Source organism: Rhynchophorus ferrugineus, unplaced genomic scaffold, assembly GCF_030347505.1.
Source record: "Rhynchophorus ferrugineus isolate W39M unplaced genomic scaffold, kcgeb_rfMv2 rfM10, whole genome shotgun sequence".
Classification (NCBI taxonomy): Eukaryota; Metazoa; Arthropoda; class Insecta; order Coleoptera; family Curculionidae; genus Rhynchophorus; species Rhynchophorus ferrugineus.
Genome location: NW_027472589.1, coordinates 7,456,835 through 7,477,175, shown reverse-complemented (window position 1 = coordinate 7,477,175; position 20,341 = coordinate 7,456,835). Strand labels below are relative to the sequence as shown.

The 20,341-nt window shown below is 33.2% G+C and overlaps 1 protein-coding gene across 1 annotated transcript in view; it reads right to left on the bottom strand.

Moving 5' to 3' along the window:
- fz2 (frizzled 2) overlaps nt 1-20,341 on the bottom strand; it is a 118,800-nt gene that overhangs the window by 49,791 nt on the left and 48,668 nt on the right. The window contains exon 2 of the mRNA XM_076415967.1: nt 4,195-4,274. The gene's annotated coding sequence lies outside the window, so the exon portion shown is untranslated. The remainder of the gene's footprint in view (nt 1-4,194; nt 4,275-20,341) is intronic.

Here is a 20,341-nt window from a genome sequence, read left to right as displayed (position 1 = left end):
TATTCAATCCCTACCGGAGCAAAACCGACCGATCTAATTGCCCCGCCAACGTTTTGTATATTGAATAAATAATCGACGCCACAAAAACCAAATGTTACCATTAACAGTTTGTTTGAAAATATACAATGCTTCCCCCCGGAGTTCTCCACGTCCATATATATATCCAGTTACGATGACAGTTAAACATGTGTATACCAAAAACGCCACGCATCTAACGATCGTTAAAACTTTTACAGTTTCCTTTTGCAGTAAATATTTCTGTTTTGAATGTGTGGAAATGATCCGTTGACGACGCTCCTGCTATATAGTCCAGTCGATTCGTGTTCCTGATACGTAGTATACATAGTTAGACGATTCAATAAAAAAATATTTTCGGTCTGAGAAATATGAAATATAACTAACAAGAATTATATAAGAAAATTCAAGATCGAGACATTTTTACTGCCTGTTAACAAGATTAACTAGAACTGTTAGTACGAGGGTTGTTTTTTATATTTCGGGATTGAAGCACTATCAAAAATAATTTAAGTTATGCGAATTGAAAAAAAAACTCCACTTCTTTGTGATCTATGAACATAATAACATATTAACATATGATATTAAAAATATTCTCGATTATCCAATAATTGATTGAAACGAAACAAGTTTACTACTCGTTAACAAGATTACTTAGATTTATTAGTACGTATATTCTTAAATTAAGGGATTGATTGGTGATGGACCACCTTCAACAACTATTATATTTTGATTTCAATCATCGCAATATAATAAAGGCAACCAACCAACCAAAAAAAGCAAGGAAATACCTGTAAAACTGTTCTAGATATCGACAAAGTTAACTATAACTGTCAGTACGAGGGTTATTTTTTATATTCCGGGATTGAAACACTATCAAGAATTATTTCTGATCTGAAGTCTGGAAATATAAAAGGCAACCAACATATAAACAACAAATATGAAATTTAGAGTTGTGATAGTAGATGGATAGAAAAATAAAATATCTATCTCATGATATATATGGACATAAAGATATAATAACATAAAAATGGCAGAAAAAAATAATTTAAAAAATGGATCAAAATAATTTTATTAGTCGTTATCAACGATATTCAGAAGAATCGTGGTTACACAACAAATGATTGAAACAATTTTACTACTTGTTAACCAGAATTATTAGTACTAAGGCTGTCTCTTAAATTTCAGGATTCATTGGTCGAATGAACCGAATACAATATAACCGAAATATAATATAACAATGTAGAAAAATATGTCTTTGATATCTCTACATATTAATTATATATGATATACATTAGTAATGATATAGAAATCAATTTATAAACTGTATTAGTAATCTTGGAACGAAACACAGTAGATTTAAAGAATATCTTGCCGGCTTGGTGGACTAATTTGAAAAATATATATTGAATTTGAAATATATATATATATATATATATATATATATATATATATATATATGACTAATTTGAAAAATATATAATATCAAACAGTGACAAATTCAAATGATTTTGTTTTTCAGTAATAAATTGATAAGAACTATTAAAAATCAAAAAATATAGGCGATGTTGAGCAAACTTTTCAGTATTACAACTAATAATTAATTGATACCGATATAAAATTAATAATACGTGAATAGAACATATAAAGGCAATTCAATGATGCTATATATCAGGACAAGTAAAAACATATTACCAAATGATTACCAAATCAACAATTATTATCAAAATACGAATTATAAAATGTCATTCTTAGTGTTACTTTTGAGAATTCTTCGCCATTTTTTCGAAGTTCTCAAATTATAATATCTTACTCAAAGTTTAGATAATACATCTATTTTCTGCCGAGAATATTGAGATGTTTCGAACGATAACACGCAGCAAAAAAGTAAAGATCAGGTTCCAGATATGCGATAAGAACCCGAAACCTTCGGATTCAAAACCATTGGCGACATCTGTCATATTCAAATTTCTCGAAACGCCACACCATACGGACACCAGCAACAGGTAAAAAGAAGGATTTTTTCGGGTAATCTTTCAAGAAATATTTCCACGAAGGCACCTAGTCACGGAGACTTATTCGTCCTTACGATGTGGCGCACGTTGAAATAATGAAGGAATGAAGAACAAGAGTCGTTGGGTTTTGTATAGGATAGCATACGTGTATAGATGAGAATATGAGATAATCGTTGGTAAGTGGATAGCGCAACGGTAAGCGTACGTTGGGAAATGTGAGTTCTAATTGCTTGTTAGGTACTCAATTTGTGTTTCTAGATTTTTATTATTTTCGTCATTCATAGTTGAAGGTACATTTTCGTTGTTGATAAGGAGTAATTTAATAAAATGTACATAACGTTCTCGGTATGGTTATTAGTTTTAAATGAGTCTTTATTCATCGCACATTTTTGATTATTTAAGGCGGGAAACCCTTAAAAAAATTAAATTTTATTAAATATTTTTTCTCCTTTTTACCAACGAGGGTTTATCTGGACTGGACTTACAGTTTAACGTGGGCTCCCAACCACGGTTCTCGGCATTAAGCCTACCGACTGGCGAGTGATCAACTTAGAAATCATCCCGGAAGACATCCGGTCTTACCCAGCCTGCTTACTGGCGTGACTGGGATCATTTTCCTTGTCGGATTTTGCACTCTTGCCTAGGACAATCACACATATTAAACAATCACAAACATAAATTTACGACCATGCCCCAGCAGGATTTGAACCCGCGTCTATCGCAACAGTTGGAGGACCGTCACGTCGCCTTTACCTCTACGCCAACCAAGCCGGCTTCGTTTTTGTTTCTTCTTAAATCGACAGAACAACTATTCAAGAATATACTCTGGAAATTTCAAACCACTTAATAGTTATATGCATTTTAATGAGCGTCCTCCGGTCTAATGTGAGTGCGTGATGTTGTACTTTGTTTCTTTTAACAATAGAGATTTTTGGATATAGATGTATAGAAGTATTAGTGACCTAGTAAGGATATTTACATTTTAAAATAAGTTCCAAGTTAACTTTCATAGCGTGCGCTTCTTTTACACACAAAAAGGTTTCGTATCCGAAAAACGAGCATAGTGCTTCAAGCCGTAGTACTAGACCTCGTAAAAGATCACATAAATCGTACTGTAGTGAAAATAAAGAAGTGAAAGAAGAAAGAAAAATAAAGAAAATTAAAAAAAGAAAGAAAAGAAAGATTTAGCGAGAGATGATTTCGATGATGCTGATTGAGCTTCAACAGGATTACAAATAGTAATGGTCTCGGTATATTTCGAAGTGCGCTTATTTAGTGAAGGAACTTCCAGTATTTTAACCATTCTGAACGAGCTTGATATTACCGAAGCATAATCCCACAACATCAATGCAGGTGGCTGGACAGTAAAGAACTACTGGACAGGAAAGTACTGTTTTTTTTAATTTCATGTAAATATAAAAAAATGGTAAAAAATCATACTTGATTTTCATATAACGAAAAAATATTAATTTTCATTTTTCTGTTTTAATTAGTTCACATAGACGAGAAACTTTTTTTTGAATAATGTTTCACTCCAGAATGTACACAAATCATATACCTGGATGAAGACTCACAACAAGCGCCAGCCGATATCTTCATTGTGTGATTAAAAACACTTTTGAATATTTGTTTATACACTCTTAAATACATGTAAAATATGTTTTAAAAATATAAATAAATTAAATTTATTCTTAATAGGCTAAAAAAATTAATAAAAATGACCCGAAATACGCCGTTCTACACCAGGTTAAATACATATAACTCTTCACAAATAATGTCAACTTACTCTTCTACCACTTCTCTCCCAAATAACAGCTATAAATTAGATCTCCAGCAAGAACAAACCCCAATCCCATATCGTATTACATCGAAAAAAAATCTTATTTGATATAAAATACGGTCCAACGTTTCCAGTGGGTCGGGCAGACGAGGACGTGGAGAGAGAAATCCTTCACCGAAACTTTATATCCATCGATTCCCTTTTTTAACGAACTGTGACGATCTAATCTCGTTAAATTTCAAACGAATTTGATTTGTTCGACATTTTCTCGTATTTTTTTTTGAAGTGGCGGGGTGGCCTTATCCGTTTTATTGGACAAAGGGAGTTATTGTGCCAATATTATATATTTTGGACAAGAAACAACACCAATTTAGAACAACTTACCATAAATAATAGTGAGCAAATTTGTTCGAGGAATTTCTGAGTTCAATTTCGTAGTGGTGAAGCTGATGCCGACGGTATATCTGAAACAAGAAAAAACAAATAATGTAAAAGCCTTGTCACTAGGTATTTTTACTTTTAAATGCGTCAAACAATGGAAAATGCACGATCATTGTAGATAATCGAGAGATTATCTATGAACGATGAGAAAGCGGTTTAGAATTTATGGTAAACGAAAGGTTAAGGTTTATATTAAGTTATTCATATGTATACATATTAAAATAGGCCCTACTTCAAGAGAGGTCATTTGACAAGAAAAATAATACCACAACAAAATGTATCTTATCACTGTAAATATGTATACGCCTAGTTATTGAGTGTACTTGTCTTGTACAGAACTGGTCTTCTTTTTACTATTATCCTAACGTCAATTTTCTGAAACTAACCAATTCTCATTTCAAAAGTCTGATTTTTTTTATTACTGTACTAATACTGTTTTAATACTCCCACTTAAATGTCATATTGGGCAGCTCAAGTTTGATATATATTTGTGGTGATAATATAATTATCATTTTTGTTACTTAGATTTTAATTTTATTTTAGTTATTTTTATTATTTAGATTTATGCGCTATCAGCCAATACATTTGGTTTAGCTTAAGCTCAAGCTGTTGGTTTTTTTCACTATATGTTTTTTCCATGTCAAACGTGGATCAAAATGCATTCCCAGATATTTAACGTTGTCTGCTTGCGGAAGTTCATGGCTATTTAGACCACAATTCGACTATGTTAAGATGAAGTTGGATTTGGATCCCCGTGTGATGATAAAACCGCTGTATCGTCAACATATGTTACAACAGTAGTGTTTCTTGAGGTCGGTAGGTCAGCTGTATACAATATATATAGCAATGGACCAAGAACTCTGCTCTGCGGAACACCCGAATATATTGGGTGTAGGTCAGTGTATTCGTCACCCTATTTGACAATAACTGTGTACATCTCGTACCATTAAAACGGGTTAAATCAATGAAAAAAGTACCAGGATTCCATTTTGCATTTCGAAATCATCATTAAAGAAGTGCATAAAGTAACAGCGGTTATTGAAATGGCATTTGAAGAAAGAAATAAATATTACCCTGCATTTGATCCTTATTTCCTGCATTTGGGACAATACACAGTATATATGCTAATTGTTACCGCGGAATTATTGTCAATTTCTGGAGTCGTATCTTTTCGAAACAAAAATTTAAAATGTAGAAGTTATACTATATGTTTAAACCTATTTCACCTGAAGTTTTACAGAGTACTGTCTGGGGTTACTCCTTTATCTGCTCTACACTGCTTGTACTTTATCGACACAGTTATTATGACAAAACACATATGTATATGTGTGATTACCAGAATAATGAGACATTCACTTAAGAAAAAAAGAATTTATTACACTGGTTCGATGCACAATCAGTAAACCGTCTCTATTTACCGGACTACTCAACGAATTCCGAGATAATGTCGAAGTTGTTTTTAAAGTTCTCCAGGTCCGAAGAGCACGATAAAAAACCTCATAAATAAGGCGAAAAAATTAGACTCACAGGACCCTTTAGATAGTGGCGGAACAAAAATACGATAAGATTATTTAGAGGGCCTATTAACCCCTTTGGGAGGGACCCGCGCCGCTTCCCCGGCTCTGTTACGATATTTTACGAGGTCCGCTTTAAATTAATTTAATAAGGTTTCCGTTCTTTACCGCGCCGGTCGCCTGCCCGCCTGCCGCCTCTCCTGATCTGGAGCATCGGAGTTATGAGAACGTTGCGTTTGTTGGTTGGTCGATCGAAATTAATACCGAGGATACTGTTTGTTGCACCTGCTGTTTCGAAGCAGAAAGGTCGAGGGGGTTGAATATGATAGGTTTAGGTGTAAGGAGGGGGGGGGGTCAGGAAATGGGCTGGTGCTGGAAAATGAAGGGAAAATCAAGCGGAAGTTTCCTTGTTTTACAAATCTGGAATAAAGAGAAGGAAAATAAATCGAAAGCCAAAAGCGAGAAGTAAACCAGATTTTCAATATTTAAATATAAGATACTTAATTTTTCAATTTCTCAGTTTATAACTTCTACAACTACATACATTCTGATGAATATCAAGTTAGATAAAGCAGATCAAACTGAAAATCAAATAACTGTATTGGTTTCTCCAAAGATACCCCAATTTGACCTAAGATCGAAAACATGGTTATCAAACATTCAAATCACGGTCATGTTCAAATATGGGTAGCACCAAAAAAATCAAATCAACTAGTACTCTATCAAACTCTTCAATTAATTACCAATGCTTATTGCTGCGTAACCAACGAACAACTACATCATGACACCAAATCAAATGAATTTACGAAGTTATCCAAGATATATAACGTAGAAGCAGTAGATCTACCAGATCACACGCAAGAACTCACATGAACGTAACATATGTATAGTGCATAACACAATGCAGATAACAAAATGAGAAAGACATGGATTCATTGGCGCAGCAAGAGGTAAATAATTTTTTTTCAATTTCGCACGATTTCTCTAAAAAAAACCTGCTTATCATATATAAAAGCAACCGCAGACAAGATAAGCATAATTCTAAAGATTCTAAACAGACATTTTTTTAATACACACAGGAAAATCAGTACAGTGTTTCACCAAAAGTAAGCCGAATTGGAAACCAAAGCAGTCTACCAAATTCTCTGACACGATGAGAAGAAGAGATAGTTACCACTTGTTATTAGTGTACATTTTAAAGGTTACTATAAGAACAAGGCTGCTAAATAAATAAAGGGATGATAAAGTCATAATGCTGTGACAATGGAGGTAAAAAAATAAAATGTAACTTGCAAACTTGGTCAATTTTCATTATTTCTCATGCCTTAAGCATTCCTTCATTGGCCTTTAGAAACCAAGAATAATCAGTTTCAGTTCTGGCCTGTTTCTCAAAATTGATTAACCCAAAAGTTAAACAAAGACAAAACTAAATAACAATCATAGAGAAATATCTGGACCACATAGCCGACGTAAAATATACGAACGTCAACATTTGACGTATCTTTTGGATTAAAAATTATGTTTCCTTGGTGTCTTTGGATAGTGTACGATAGTGTCACTATTTATATTTAGGGAATAGGAAACAAAACAAATAGTTAAGCTGCGAATATGTTTTTATTGTTTTTAAAAGTAGTCGCCACGATGATCGATACGCTTTTGCATACGCTTAAACCAATTTTCAATGCATTTATTCCATTCCGAATGGGGTATCTTCAAAACATAATTTTTGAACGCTTCGATAGGTTCTTCGGGCGATGAAAATCGTTGACACAGTTTATTCTTCACGGATGGGAACAAAAAGAAGTCATTCGGTGCCAAATCAGGGCTATACGGCGGATGACACATCAATTCGATGTTTTGAGTGCTCAAACAGTCGCATGGTCATGATGAAGAATAATGAATGATGACCTTGGAACACCCATACAGCCGACTGCTGCTTACTTTCGGGCTCATACGAATATATCCATGATTCATCACCTGTCACGATTTTATAAACGTCTTTCGAAGCACCACTATTGAATTTCTTACGCATTTCTTTGCACCAATCGACACGAACCTTTTTTTTGAGCGATTGTCAAATTGTGTGGGATCCAACGCGAACATAACTTTCACACTGCTAAGTGTTCATGTAAATTCGTATGTATGGTGGTAGAACTAATGCTTAGGGATGCCTCAATCTCACAATAGGTGACATGACGATCTTGCTTAATCATTTCGCACACAGCATCGATGTTTTCTGGCACAACAGCCGATTTTGGACGACCTTCACGATAATAACTCGTCGGACAGCGAACTACGACCACGATTGAATTCACTAAACCGGCGATACACGGTGGTTTTTGATGGAGCTTCATCGCCAAAAATCAAATTAAGTTGATTGATGCACCCTTGTTGCGATAATCCACGTCGAAAATCGTAAAAAAAAAACATTGCACGAAAGTGTTTACGATTCAGTTCCATTTTTTGGCGAGACGAAACTTTCAACTAGATATAAAATAAACAAATAGAGTCCGTGAGACAAAATGTTCTGAGTACGTATATCATCAAAAATGTCAAGCTTTACGATGGAACCGTCAGATAAACTCACATAACAAGTGTTGCCAATTCCCGAAATATAAATAGTGACCCTCGTATTAAACATATTTCATGTTTGGTGTCGTTAAAACAATTACATCAATGCTGAAGATAATTATTTACCATCACTAATAGGGTGGACAGAGAGGAGGGTATCTGAAATGAATGTGGAAGGAAATATTAACAATTATTAAATTTTGGGATTCATCTTCATTATTAAGATAAAACAAGTGATTTATTAAATACAACAAAAAATAAGATCATTTTAAAATTTGATGCCAAATAAATAGAGCTAGAACCGCTAATGATTAACGGACCCGAACATTCTTCTCCAATACATCCGAATCCCATCTATTATAACAGTTATTATTGTGATCGAGATATGCATGCCCCCCTCAAGGACGGCTCGTTTCTCGTTTCGTATTTTCGGAGCTGTCGAGGTCGGACAGAGCACCAAGATTTATCGGCCCAATAGCAATTAAGTGCGCCGCACAAACACCTGAAGTCCCAGCGCAGCGATAGGCGTAATAAGGCTTCAATCACGCGCGGGTCATCGGTGAACGTTGCTATTCTCCACGCCTTTTGATGTGCCGAACTAGCCGACGGATATCATCGGTACCATCAACCAGTAATTATTGTTCGATGGCAACTGGAAATAGATTTTTGTCGGCGCGCTTTAGATGTCTCTCTATAAGAAAAAGAGAGTCCACTAACGAGCTATATTCGGCAATATATGAAAACCTTTCACATTTTGTTGATAACACTCAAATGTTAATCTTTTTCTGATATGTACAGTAAACTACCGATCCCGCCCAAAAAGTAGTTTGACGGAGCTATATCTGCAGAATACGGCTGGGTTAGAACTTGTCGATTTTTGTTCAAATATATGGATTTGCAGTTAATGTTATTGGAGGATGATGAATTACGATTAGTAGTTTTAAATTTTTTTTAATATTTCATATAATAGGTCAATCGAAAAGTCCCTACCATTGCTTTGATACGCCTATGATTTGTCCTTTGCTTCAAAATAGGCCTGAGTTTGGGCGATCACATCTTCATTCGACGAAAATTTCTTCCCAGCCCCCAAAATTCTTGCAATCATTTTCACTGACTTGTGACACGGTGCATTGTCTTGGTCAAGCAACACATCAACTCGTCGTGTCTCTCTCGACTGTCTGCGATTTCATTGAATTTTAATTTATGGTCAGTCAAAATCATTTTGTGGAGTTTTTAAAATATTTTTGTCGGTAACTTCTTTTGGGCGCCCACTGCGTTCGTCGTCTTCGGTGCGTATTTCACCACGTCTAAACTTAGCATACCAATCCTTGATGGTTGACTTTCCTGGGGCAGTGTCTGGAAACTCAGCATCAAACCAAGTTTTTGCTTCAACTGCAGTATTTTATCGACATGCGAAATTCCTTTTTATCCATTTTTTTCACAATAACAAAGTTAACAAATTAATGATCCGATAGCTGTCAAATTTACACACGCATCTTTTGAGGGTTAGGGTTAACTAAAAAACATATGGATTTAATTCGACTAATTCGATTTCGACTTTATTTACTCAGAATAACTATTATTGCCTGTAGAAATAACATATTTTTATGAGTTAGTAAAGGCATAAAGGGGAGCATAAGTCGCAGTAAAAGACGCATTTTTCATCACAGACAGATGAAAATTCAATTCAATTATCTCAAATCTCAAGCGAGTTCAAGCCTCGGACGCCTTTAATTTATAAGGCATTTGACTTGAATTTTCATCGAATAATTCCTCCAATTCCGCACTGTTGAACATTATCGTCTGTCCAGATAACAAGGCTGTTGTAGAACGAGACTTATTTCTTATTTTAAGACCAGTAATTCTTTAAAATTTATTTTAAAAGCACATGGCACACATGTAAAAACTAGTTGATAGCTTTCATACTATTCTTAAAGTTCACATCTAATTTTTCACACCTATCTATCAGTCAACTATAAAGTCAATTTGGATCTATAGAGTCGTATATGTCTACTTGTACTAAAACATCAAGACAACTAGTAATGCAAAGCAGTCTACGAAGTGCTAAGTAGTTTTAGTAGATTAGTTTCACTTTAATTTAGGAACTGCATAATGATGTATTAATCCCGTACTTGCATTAATACACAAGATTAATGCAAGTACAACAGAACAGTAGTAATAAATCAATTGTAAATTAAGATTGTACTAAGCATATTTAATGTAAGATGTAATTAATAAAAAAAAGCTTAATGTTAAGGAGAATAAAAAGTGAAGACAGAAGTTTAAAAATCATTTTAAAAACATTTCGTTGTTTTGTTTGTTTAAGTAATTGTATTTGGAGAAACGATTTAAAAACATGAAATATACAAAAGGCAGATTAAGAGTGAAACGATAGATAAAACAGGCAAAAGTGAAAACATGGATATTCCTTAGAGAAATAATGAAGACAAATAGTAAAGAAAACCTTAAGCTTTCAGAGAGAGGGTAACCTAGGGTGAAGGTATCAGAGAAATACTTCACAAGAGAGGAAAAAACCCCAACGAAGCAAGAAAACTCAGTAGATACAAAAAATGGAAGAAATTGAGACACTGCCATGGAGAAAGAGAGGATTGACACAAAACATAGCACTATGTGGTACAAAATGTGTTTGATTTTACTGTGTGTAAACAATTGTATGTACCCTTTTAACTCATCAGCATGGACATCATCCAACTGAAAACTTCCTCAATTTCTATGTTAAAACTGATCCACATCAATCTTAATTGAAAAACTTTAAATTCCAATACTAATTTCGGATTCCCCACGGAGGGTTTTAAACCGTCCCCCACGCTATGCATCACTACTTTCACGACCATTTGATTGCTCCAAACAAGCGCTTGTTTTTTATTTCGCGGGACGGCAGAGACCATTTAAATTTAAAATTCCATTTGTGAGTTCGCGGCCTTTGTCTATGCCGTCCTCATTCAGCTTTTGCCCCATCAGAATGAATGTCCTCGCGACTTCATCTTTGTCGTTTCACCGCCGATTCCGTATGTGAATATAGATGAAGCCTGTGTGAGTTGATTGGCTTTTGTTTTGGACCCGTTTTGAATTGTTTCAAAGAAGAGGACTGCGTCTGATAAGCTCCTGTTTAATTTTTATTATAATAATCGTGCGGACTATTAAAAAATCCACCACTTAAACGTTTGGAATTCCGAACGGACTTAATTTCCCGTAATTAAACGGTATAAGTGTCGTTTTACGATCGATAAAACCCTCGGGAAAGTGTTTTTATACTCCCGAATGTCCAGGAATGTAGATTAGGATCGTATGGGCGTTGTTTAATAAGCTCTCAGGCTCCCAGTTAAAAATGCAAATGGACTTTCTAAATTTCGAAAAAGCCATTTTACGTAATCCGGAATTGGGTCGGAGTTAATTCATTTGTTTTTGGAAACTTTTCATTTCTGTCGAGTGTTATACAAGTTCGACGAATAATTTTCATTCAGCAATTCAAATAACCAATTTTGCATGTACTTTTCTCAACAAGTTCCTCACGTTATTTTCCCTGTGGCTGCTTTATTAGAAGAAAATCTTTAAAATGAAATTAGAAGAGTCGTTTAGGACCAAAAACTTTTAAACGTGAGGAATCAATATAAATAACTGTTAAATTCCATAGTTCTCGAAATAAATAACAGTTTTCAGTGTATATGGACTCAACATGGAACGTTTTAAATTTCATTCTTTATTTTTCTTGATTTGAAGCAATCTGCAACCAAAGCCCATCAGGTACTAATAGATATTGTCGGTTTTGGTATTAACAAGTTATGATTTTGATGTAAATGGCAAATACAATAAAAGCTCAACAAGACAATTAATTGGAAGGCTTCAAAACCCAGCTTAAACTCCCAAAGAACTTCCAGGCAGCTTATCGGTTGACAGATGAATAGATTTGATATGACATAACTGTTGGAATCTAAAGGTCTTGTATCTTGAGGTATGAGAGTTCATTTACAATACTTCTCAGGACTTTTTTCTCAGGTTTCTCTCTCAAGTTTTGCATCAAGGTTTATCCCAAGATATTTGACGTTGTTACGGTATGAGATAATAGTGTTCATATTCATTTGTATATGAAGAGTTTGGTTGTAGGTTAATTCAATATGGACTGATTTACGCTCATTGATTTTTGTTATCCATGTCTGAGTCCACTTATTTATATTACTGTTGCGTTGTAATGTTTTGGTTGCTTCATAGAGTGATTTAAACCGTATGAGAAAAAGCAGTATACTCACGAGACAAATAGTTCCATGAAAACAACATATAACGCTCAAATAGCATTCCTTATTGGCAGTAGTATTATCATTACTGCGTTACACAGCCACAATTATAGTGAAACAACATGTTGGGAAATAGTGAGAACATTTTCGAGGTCGCAATAACTAGGCCACATGATAAAATTATGCATTAAATGAGATTTATATGCAAAACAATATGTTCTAGTCGTTTAGTTGGTTTCATTAGTTTTATCAATAAACATTGTTTACATTATATGACAAATATTAAAAAAATATATCGCTGAACTTTATCACTACGTGTCTCTCTTTGCCCTGACACTATTATAACATTATTGGAATCGTTATTATTCTATTTTAATTAAAGATAACTAAAAATATTATTATTTATATTGGGGTCGATGAAATATTGGTAATCAGTAAAATAAATATTGTTTTACAAGTTTTCTATTAATTACATCTTACATCGGATATGCTTAGAACAATTAAATTTACAAATTAATGTATTACTACGTACGAGTATGGGATTAATTCATCACTATGTAACTACCAAATTAAAAAAAACTAATCTACTAAAACTACTTAAGCTAATGTTAAAAATACACTTATATACAAAAAAAGTTCGAGTGGTTGGATTCGCTCCAATCTTCTGATTTCCTGTATGTTGAGCAGTAGCTTGTATTGCTTCCACGTTGCTCTGACCTTATTTCATGTTTCAGACGAAATCTTGAATCAGTTCCATTTGATTTCGAAGATATCGTGCAGCTCTTCGTTGTGCGTTGTTGCGTTGGTTTACTAATTGGGTTGATATCTTAGTGCAACCCCATATTTGCACACCATAGCTCCAAATAGGTCCTATTATAAAACTGATTCTCTATAAATGTATTCTAAAGCTTAAATTAATCCAACTTTTAAAATGTACCGAGAATATCAAACACAAAAAAGATAGTAAGAGAAAACTGAAACTAAGAAATAAGATTTTAACAAAATGCTTTAAAACAATTCAATCTTTATCAACATATCGGGTTCCCAATTATTCTTTCTAACGAGGAAACAAGATGTTCTGCCACTGTTTGGATATAAAGTTACCTAACTGGATAATCTAACTGATTAATGGAATGAACTCTATACAGAGCTGAACTTTGTACCAGTTAGGGAGACGTGCCCGCTTCACATCCCAGTGACACGGTATTATTAATGAATATTCAGAAAAAAAGCGGTGATCAATCATGTCCCATAACCCTTTATCTGTATACGGTTGCAAATGGACGTTTCATAAACAATAGCGAATAAGAACAATTGTATGGATGATTTATCATAAATTCTAAATAATTAATAAGAATATTTAATAATTACATACATAATCATTAGATTTAGATACATTATTGTACATTGTTAACAGTATATTTAGTAGAAGCAAAAATATTTGATGTGGTACTTAATTATATTCACAGTCCCGCTACAATGAAATTAAACGAATAAATCTATATTTATATTTTAACCCACCAATTAAAATCGATTAATATTAAAAAATGTTTCCGTTTCGGTGGCATCCAGGGCAGGGCAGAGAGGAAATCCGTCACTGTCATCGGATAAACAAAAGAACGTTTTTTTTTTCGACGTGCATGGGGGTAGGCAGCCGGGTCTCGTCAGCTAGATGGGTTATTTCAATTCGGTTTTATGAGGGCCGAGCGGGGCCCAGTTTTGACAGGCCAGATTTTCGGAGAAAGATAATAAATGAACCTGCTGCGGATATACACCTTTCGAAAGACGGACCGTGGCCGGTAGGTAAGAGGGTGAGTTTTGACGTTTTCAGTTGAGATGACAGGTGTGTAAATGTCAACGTAATTTATTTCCTAAAGGGATTTTATGCTGTCCCAAAGAGCGTCCAGTTCTTCTGTCGTTTCTCTATGGCGGAAGGGCGTATGTTTGGCTTAATGACAGTCCGTAAATATAAGCATTGAGGCTTTCGTAAATAAAAACAAATTATGCTTATTATCCGATAATATGCTGGTGAAAATTTAAAATAAAACATTTATGACTTAGTTTGTAAAACATGAAAAAATAATTTGTTTTTTTTTTCTAATCGATGGCACTAAAATCGCAATGCTTATTCAACGCTTATTACTATGAAGAATAGTTTTTATTTATTTAAATATTTATTTAGTACACTGTAACAGCAACTGTTAAAAATTTTTCACCCCGTAAACCACAATTTTGTCAATGTTCTCTATTCCATAATTCTACAAAGAACACGTCTTTTATCTTTATTATCAAAATTTTACTTATATTTTCGTGTATCTATCCGAAAATAAAGGTAGTGCTTCACCTGTTCATATAGTATGCGAAGATGACAGGTGATATAGGAAGGAACCAATATTTAGTAATTATGAAGGCTGAAGTCATTCATAGATCACTTTTAGAGATTTATAAAAACTGCTTGTTGCGTAACTGCCAGTTATTCTGCAAGTTGTTCTTGTATTTGTTTTAAATTATCATAGATTAGTGCCTCCAATTCATTGCCTTCGAAGTGTTTAGCTTTTCACAGGGAGATCTATCTTCCTAGTAAGAGCACTTCCTATACAACAAACTAAAGTGGAAAACTAACAAAAACTGTAGCAAATGTTGATCAGTTAAGACAAAACTTAATATATCAACATCGTAAAAAACAAGAGATTTCTAGAAAACTCTCTTCGTTTTCTAATTTCTTATAAATCCTATAATAATATTATTATGTTTTGATAACAACGAGGCTCAAGCTGAGGTCCCATATTTGTTATTATTAATCTTAATTAATAATAAAAATAGTCATTAAATAATTAATACTGATAGTATGTAAAATTATAATAGTGGTATCAATAAGAGCTATTGTAAATATAAACACATATAAGAGAACATTTATCATAACAATAAATCACCAATAAGTATTATCCAATATACAACAAAAAAATATTATTACATAAATACTAAATATTCACTAGATAGTTAGATTTTTACTCAATCTTGCTTTGCTAAATTTATTTTATGTTATATAACAAGATATTCAGATATAAACAGCATAAACAATTTATAGGATTAGGTGCTTGCATATTTCAGTGGATTTTTCTCAAAATATGATTGTATATTCAGCGTTTATTGGTTTTATTGTTTCATTTGAAGATATATGTTGTCAAAACCCATCAAACTCTTAGAAATGTATAGTGATGCTGCTTCATCCTGTGATTGTGATTGATTGATCAATGATTTAAATGTGGTGATCTTGATGTTAGCAACAAAGAAATACTTGGAGCATCGAAAGTTAATGAATTTATTGGACGAAAAACCAACTCGAACTTTCTCTCGAACAATTCTCAGACACTTAGTAGTTGATGGAGCAAGAGTTATAGAACCAGGAATCCATAGTTGAGTACTAAATGAGGTATATTCTATAGTAATTGAAAAAAAAACCATGTGCCATCTGGAAAATCATTTCTGATATCCAACCTAATTTTTACATAAATAACAAAGTTTCAAGTATACACCAGCAGTAAATGTTTCAGCTTATTGGTGCTTCAAATACTGCAATTCTGTATGTTACACATAAACGCTTAAAATAACGCACGAGAAAATGTTCTGTATAGAACGAAATAAGTTCTCAATACTTCTCAACAAAAATATGAAATCAGAATCGATTTTATCATTGGTAAAATGATATTTAATCTCGAATGAAAGTTCTTTTACTCGACGAAAATACTTATAAGAACATTTAAAATTAATATTTAACACTACTGGACAACATTAGTTGTGTTCACCATCAACATATATAAATCTTTCACTCGATTTCATGTACTGTGCGGATAAATCATCAGATTTTAAATATTATAATGACAAAAATCATTAAAAACACGTTTTTTACATTCTAAAAAAAGAAGCGTAAAAAAATCAAGAGCAACTGAAGAGTGAGACGAAAAACACTAATGTGTCTTGCATTTTGAGGAACGTCGAGCTACGGGACTTGGCAACTAAGTTTATATTCGGTGAAACTGCAATAAATTCTCGTTAAAATATGATCTGATTTCAACGTTTTATTACGACGAAATGAAATTTCTAACGCTACGCCCGTAAAATTATAAAACACGTCATAAATTACCGACACGGTTATTTGCTATCGTTTTCGATGGCCACGGAGGCCTCTGGGACATTTATATTTCCGACGGCCATTGTGCTCTCGGCTCTCTTCTTAAAAATCGTTTCGTTCTCGAACTGTTGGAACGTCGATGGTAAATGGAATCGTTCCACTTTGTTATACTGTTCGGCTATTTTCGGGAAATCTGCGCGCAGACAATGATATTTTATTACTTTATTGTCTCTTTATTGATATTAGTTTCGGTCTTTGAGAAAATATTGTGTTTTTTATATACTGTCAGGGATAGAGGGTCATTGTCAAAGGATATTTTTCTTAGCTTCTACCAGAATGTCTAGATGTTAACGCTTGGCCACTTATAACATAACAAATCATGTTGATACCACCCACCAATAGTAATAAAGTGGCCAGACCAGTGGAAAGTAACATGGAGATTAAAAAGACCAATTATGAGAGTACCGCCTATTAAAAATTACCAAAATCAATAGGTTCGACGCAACGATGAAAAATCTGAATTATTCGCAAGAATATTTAGCTAACGTATTCCAACCGAATGGTATAGAATCTACAATACATATAAATCATGTTTATCAGCCCGATGTAGCTGTAAATCTGATTGTTTGAATGGAAGTTGCCACAGAAATTGACAACAACCTCAAAAACCAACCTAAAAAGGTTCCTAAAATTGATATTTCACTTGGGTTATTAAGAGTTGCCCTACATTACAAAGAAAGATATGCATGCTAAGCGATGGGTTATAAGCTTCCTTAAAATTAATCTTTGATACCAGCACACCTAATGCAATCCACTTCCATCTACAACCGAACTGACTAATTTCCCACGTCGTGATTGATTCCAGAAAATAATTAATCCCATAATTACATCGACGATAAACAAATAAAAACTCAATTAAAAACCGTACCCCAGTTATATATCATTCTTTTTTTTTGTCGCAGAAAAGTCGATCTTCCAAGCCGTCACAACTTCATTACCCATTCATCGATACGAGTTTTAATCACTCCAACTATTCGTTGGATTAAAATCGAACCAGAAACGCCAGCATTTCAATCAGGATCAACCTGTTACAACCTTTTCTTCTTCGTTTTGCGAGGCGTCGATCAAGATGGCATCGCGATTAATAATATAAGTCAGCTTGTTTTTTACTATTATTTATGAGATGTACGTTGATAATTAAAGCGTTTTTATCTCGCGAAAACAAACAGTTTGTGTGTGTGTATGTGTGTTAAAACGTGCGAGATTTTATTGGGGAAAGTCGCAAAATCGCGAGGTAATTAGCACATTAACATAAACAATAAACATATTCAGCCGTTAAGACCGGATGTTTCGGTATCCTAGAGTGTTTTCTGAATAGTGATCCGCCTCGATTATTTATATATTACCATTTAATTGTGTACGCGCATCAAATATGAATGCTAATGCCAATTATACAGGGTTGGTTAGAAACAACGAATGAAAGTGTGTAATGATTTATTCGCAAAGTTCAACGACTTCAGATAATGAACGATTACTGGGACGATAATGCAGATGTTTGCTGAAAAAGGTTTTAAAACATTATTTTATTTCATCGTTAAACGAGATGTAAGTATTTAGAGTCCAGTGTCGTCTACTGGCTTTGTAAGTATTCCCACCACTGTGTTGAGCTCGATGGACCATTCTATCTTCATTTTTCTATGAAGTTGTCTGACCCTTGTGATGGCCATTTCATTATTTGCAAAATCTTTTCGTTTAGTCTTTGTTCTAGGAAACCTTGACATAATCTTGACGAATGTTTAGTATCATTGTCTTGTTGAGTAACTTTAGGCCAATTATATCTATATTAATCGATTTTTTGTCATCAATATTTTGGCGCAAGAGCAATACTTTAGCCTACACATAACAAGTAGTATTCTGATTGCCGAACTATTTGCCAATTTTAAAGCGCTAGAATTCATTCAGAAAGATAACTAGAAAATAATTGATTTAATTGGTACAGACTCCATGAGCTCCTTCAAGAGCCTTAGTTCCATACAACCCAAACATCTTCTGGACGAGGTTGTTAGTGACAAAACTAATAATTAAGCCATAAATCTGTTTCGTTCATGTGGCCGCTATGTCAAACGGGCATAGACGGTAATGTGAACATACTGACTACCTTGCAGAATGTATACAGAACTCATTAATTGTGAATACTTTATTCTGGTATAAAGACTAGTGAATGTTCATAGGTTGGAACTGTACAGAAGATAGAAGACTGGACCAGTTACGTTAGGATTTGTTGAAACAAATTTCTGCAAAAGGCCATATATAGAGGATATACCAATGAAAAGTTTTAGTATACAGCTGTCTAAAAATAGGTTATTGCGGGATAACTCATGAAGATACATAAAATACAATGTTGAAATATTGAATGTTTTAATAATGAAGGGAAATTATTAATTAATTATGGAAGGGGATTATAATAATTTATAATTATAATAATATATGATTATAATATATTAAATTGTCAATTAAAATATATAATTATTTAATTATCTTTAGCCAATTATAATATTATAATATTCAATAATTTGAACATGTTTATAACATGATATTGTTATTTACCTTTATATTTACAATATTATATTAAACATATAATTAAATTATTATATTTATTTTCAATAAATTATATTTTGTATATTTTTTATATAAATATTTTTATTATACTATATATATAATTACTTATTGAAAATTATTTTATATATATATATATATATATATATATATATATATATATATATATATATATATATATCATCTTATAATATAATAATTATAAAAAATATACATTACACAATTTATAATAATATATTGTCTATCTATTGTAAATTTGTCAATATAAAGGAATTATGTAAACCCCAACCCTAAAGATTCCGAGAAGCTTTTAATTACTATTAATTACTATATGCAGTATAAAATCAATAATAACCTTTGTTGCCATAAATCACTGGTCCCGGTGATGAGAAATAAGGGCCAATTGATAAGCAACTGTAATTATGCTGATCATTGTTATAAATACGATCGTAAAAATAATAAACTCCAATACCAACACGTTTATTAAAAGATTAATACATACGGAATTTTTGTATGTCAACTAAAAATAGAGCTTTCAAAGCGAAATGGGTGCTTCAGTTTCACTAATTTAATCAAGACATTAAAGCTAAAGAAAGTTTAAAAGATACGAATCGTTTTTGTCTCCGACTGGTGTGAAACATTTTACCATATACTCGTGCTAGCTTCGATAAAAAAAAACCAACAAAAGAAAATTGAACTCAATTTCTCCAATACCATTTTCACTAACAACAATAACTTTTAGCGAACGGCCGATCTTGACACGTACTTTCCCCATTTTTCTATTAATATAATTGAAAACAATATATCCTTACTTATGGTACTTTTTCTGCTTCGTATCCCGTGCACTTTCTAGGCGCGAGATTAGTTTCTTCACCGCGCTCGCACAAAAACCGATGCTTACTGAATATCATCGGATAATAATCAAAACGAAATGTTGTACTCTATTTGCTCGACAGATGTCTCTGTTGTCGCTACGACGTTGGACTAATCAGAAAATGCAACAA